Consider the following 5,000-nt stretch of genomic DNA (forward strand, 5'->3'; position numbering starts at 1 on the left):
CACTGAAACAATAACAGACAATCCTATTGGTCCACTGAAACAATAACAGACAATCCTATTGGTCCACTGAAACAATAACATACAATCCTATTGGTCCACTGAAACAATAACAGACAATCCTATTGGTCCACTGAAACAATAACATACAATCCTATTGGTCCACTGAAACAATAACATACAATCCTATTGGTCCACTGAAACAACAACATACAATCCTATTGGTCCACTGAAACAATAACATACTATCCTATTGGTCCACTGAAACAATAACATACAATCCTATTGGTCCACTGAAACAACAACATACAATCCTATTGGTCCACTGAAACAATAACATACAATCCTATTGGTCCACTGAAACAATAACATACAATCCTATTGGTCCACTGAAACAATAACATACAATCCTATTGGTCCACTGAAACAATAACATACAATCCTATTGGTCCACTGAAACAATAACATACAATCCTATTGGTCCACTGAAACAATAACAAAGCTTGTAGATCTGCTATTTTTGCATTTTTCATTATTGGAATCCTGAATTTTCTTTTGCTATTTTTTTAATTGGAATGCTGAAAAGTTTCAAATGCATTTAGTTATACTTATGTTAACTTTATGAACTTAAATACAAATACATTGGACATAAATAAAGACAATAGAATGTTAATACTAGTCATTAAGCTACTAATATAGACTGAAGTCATTAAAGAGGGTCATGTTTGCATGTTTAGAATCATAACAGCTGAAATCAATAATATATCAGTATTCTATATTAACCTGTGGGCCACATTAAGTGAAGGTGGGGGCCACATTAAGTGAAGGTTTGATTGATTGAAATTTTTATTAGGCAAAAGAATGTAAAACAACACAGTTACATTTATAATGCTTTTGTCTAAAAGGTCCGGCCAAAAAAGTCCTTGCGGACTTGTTTCCGTTGGGGTCCTTGAGTTAATTTCATAGACATATATAGTAGCAACCAAACAGTTCAAAAATCAACATGAAAATACAGATAATACAGAAAAAGTACCACTATGTACAAAAAAAAGCATTTAAAAAATATATGTACAAAAAAAGGGGGGGGGGAGCATGGAAAAATAAAAATTATATACAAAAAAAGCATGAGGAAATACAAGATATGTACAAAAAAGAGGAGGGGGGGGTCGTCTGTCTACAGGGAAACTGGTACTAGCTCCTCTTTCGGCCTCCAGAAAGATGGGTTTTTAGGGCTGTTTTGAATGAGCCCAGCGAACTGCATTTTTTGAGGGATGGGGTTAGACTATTCCATTCCTTGGTGGCTGTGCTATAGAAGGAGAATTTGCCCATGTTTGTTTTATGGGTGGGTGGTACCAGATTGGTGGGGGCCACATTAAGTGAAGGTGCGGGCCACATTAAGTGAAGGTGGGGGCCGCATGTGGCCCCCGGGCCGCCAGTTGCCCATGTATGTTCTAGAGTGACGAGGATCTTTATTTACTCAGCATAGTTCAATGCAAAGCCTCTTTACAGACTAATGCAAACACACACGCTAAAGGTCAAATATTGACGATGAAAAGTGCATACGAGCAAACAAGAGCTTAAAGAGAGATAAGAGAGATAAAAGAGCACAGCCAATACTCAAGCTATTTAATAAGATTACGGTACATTGCTGGGTTACAGTTAGAGACATTGTAAAGTTGAAAAGTTTAGCTTGGACTTAAAAGTGGTCAGAGTCTGTGTGTAATGTAATCTACAGCTGATTCCAGGTCTGTGCTGAACGATAACAAAAAATACCTCATCATCACTTCAGATTTCTGGACTGACACGGCTTTTAGTTGTGACCAGTGTTGCCATGTCTGCTTATTATAAGCGACTTTGAACTAGTTTGTTCTGTAAAGTTAAGTCACTTGTAAATATTGGTAGTTTGCGGGCTGCATTTTTTTGGGGGCTCGTTTCTAAAGCGTAGTTGTTTATTTGGGCTTGTTGTTTCCTAATGTTGTTTAAACCAGTGGTTCTCACTCAGACATTTTCATATCTAGGAGGACCCCCCGATTAATATGCATTTGTATTATAGATCGGCTATTTTCGAATATCCGATGCATATAGGGGTTTAAACTTTAAAGTGCTCATGTAGCCTATAGTTGCTTCTTTTTGGGACTTGTTTTCACAGACCTGGTTGCTTATTTCTCTCGCAAAACCTGGCAAACCCCGGCCAGGGAGTCCAGGGAGTGTTTCTTTCTGTGCTCCAAAGGCTGTTAAATGGTTCTTATCTCCGTTTAGTTGGACAAATGTTATCGTCTAGTTATTGATTTGTTCAACGCAGTGACAGACAGTGTGTGTGCGTTTTGGATTGAAGCAAAAAACACCGTCAAATCTCACCGCTGAGCATTTAGTTTAGACCGAGTCCTAATCTGCATTTCTGGAAAACTGTGTTGATTTTGACACCAAAATTCCATTTAGTTTTAGTCATATTTTAGTCATCTGAAATGTTTTAGTTTTTGTCTAGTTTTAGTCGACTAAATATCATAAGATTATAGTCGACTAAATCTACAGTTGATTTAGTCGACTATAATGTATTTAGGTGGTGCCTTGATGGTGTCGTAATGCCTAATTTTACTCTTGGTTGCATGCTGAAAATAGCAGATCTACAAGCTCACAACGCGGAGCTTGTAGATCTGCTATTTTCAGAGCGCAACCAAACATAAAATGACTTGTCTTTTAGTTCTACTGGATCTCTTCTCCACTAGATCCCTCACTAACATTTTAGTCTAGTTTTTATTTGTTGACGAAATTGTCAATATATTTAGTCTTAGTTTTATCATCATAGCTTAGTTTTATTTAGTTTTTATTTCGATTTTATTTAGTTTGTCAGTGAATAAAGGTAGTCGACGAAATATTTTCGTCATAGTTTTAGTCGATGAAATCAACACTGCCAAGAAGTCCTAATCTGCATTTCTGGAAGATTGAACCTGTGTTCTTATTGTCAGTTTGACCACTCCAAATGCACTTTCATCTTAGAATAACTAAGAGCCGAGCTGTGAGCTTGTAGATCAGCTATAGTAGAAGACCTGCTGACTGCTATGGAATCCAAATGACGGAGAGCTTTAGTCCATGTGTTTGTGCCAAGATCTGCATTATGTTCTGAGTGATCTGGCCTGAGAGCCTAAAGGCCACACCAACGCAACTAAACAGTTTTAACCCATTGAGCCCACAGCCCATCTGTGTAAACACTCTAACCATTATTTTATACTTTGGCTATTCAAAAATAGCAGATCTACAAGTTCATAGCACAGCACCGAGTGCCGCGCTATGAACTTGTGAATTGTGAACGTTGTGCAAATCTTTGAAAATATATATAGATTTATAAAGTGAACATTTTTAACTCAAATCTTTGCTTCTGGGGGTCCCTGGAACAACATATTTTGAGATGGGGGTCCGCGGCCAAATACATATCATTTTGGAATCATTTTGGAGGCCCTTGACATGAAAAGGTTTGAGAATCACTGATTACAGCAACATACGTTTTCTTTAAAAAACTGTTAGGATTTAGCAGACATTTGTAGAATCCCCCAGAAGCAAAGATTTGAGTTAAAAATATTGACTTTAAACAAAACATTCAAAGATTTGCACACATTTTCATAATTTTTCAAAAGATAACAGATCTAGATATGAGCTTGTAGATCTGCTATTTTTGAATAGCCAAAGTATAAAATAATGGTTAAAGTGGTTAAAAATCTAAAATGATAGATGCTTTCCCCATCTTAATGGGTTATGGCCAGTCCACGATGCAACTCCTTACTCCTTGCAACATGCAACTACTTGCAACGTGCAACTCCTTGCAACATGCAACTCCTTGCAACATGCAACTCCTTGCAACATGCAGCTACTTGCAACATGCAACTCCTTGCAACATGCAGCTACTTGCAACATGCAACTCCTTGCAACATGCAGCTACTTGGAACCATTCTCTCTAATGGCAGTTGCAAGGAGTTGCATTGGTGTGGTCTGGCTTTAAAACGGTTTTGTTGTAAGGAGTTGTGACTAGTTGCATTGCTGTGGTCTGGTCTTAAAGGAATCAGCATATGGATGTTGAACAAGAGACAGAGAGGCCCAGAGGAACAACAAACACATCTCAGTTCAATGACAAGACATGTTATGTTTGGTTGCACTCGGGTGTTGCGCTCTGAAAATAGCAGATCTACCAGCTCACAACGCGTCGCGCTGCGACGCGTTGTGAGCTTGTAGATCGGCTATTTTCAGCATGCAACCAAGTGTAAAATCAGCCATTATGACGTCATCAAGGCACCGCCACAATACATTTTAGTCGACTAAATCAACTGTGGATTTAGTCGACTAAAATGTTATGATATTTAGTCGACTAAAACTAGACAAAAACTAAAACATTTCAGAATGACTCAAATATAACTTAGGTACAATAGTGTCATTATTCAGTAGGTTCTATTTAATGTCATTAAAGTAGGTTCTACCGTACAAATGTCATTGTCTTCTGTAGGTCAAGGGTTCCTAAAGCTAAGGCTGCGAACCCCCAAAATAATCATATTTGAACTGGGGACCCCCCAAAATAATCATATTTGAACTGGGGAACCCCCAAAATAATCATATTTGAACTGGGGACCCCCCAAAATAATCATATTTGAACTGGGGAACCCCCAAAATAATCATATTTGAACTGGGGACCCCCCAAAATAATCATATTTGAACTTGGGACCCCCAACCCCTGACAAGCACTTGGAATTGTAGGCATTACATTTAGTTTGACTCAGATTCCACAGATAAATATTGTGAAACTACCAAATCTACAAGCTCGTTATGAGCTTGTAGATCAGCTATTTTGACAATGTTTGCCTCTTTCTTACGTAAAATTTGACAATTTGGTATTTGGTATCTTAAAAGTCATTAAATCATAACTTTATAAATGCACAGACACCCTGTATTCACTTATACTGTGTGTGAGTCTGTTTACTGTTGAGTGAGAAAACAATGTTGCCCATTAAGATAATCAT

At 37.7% G+C, this 5,000-nt stretch overlaps 1 protein-coding gene across 3 annotated transcripts in view; it reads right to left on the reverse strand.

Moving 5' to 3' along the window:
• LOC308089518 (ceramide transfer protein-like) overlaps nt 1-5,000 on the reverse strand; it is a 75,971-nt gene that overhangs the window by 69,636 nt on the left and 1,335 nt on the right. The gene's annotated exons all lie outside the window — the stretch shown is intronic.

Source organism: Gymnoscopelus braueri (genome assembly GCF_963280865.1).
Source record: "Gymnoscopelus braueri genome assembly, chromosome: 7".
Classification (NCBI taxonomy): Eukaryota; Metazoa; Chordata; class Actinopteri; order Myctophiformes; family Myctophidae; genus Gymnoscopelus; species Gymnoscopelus braueri.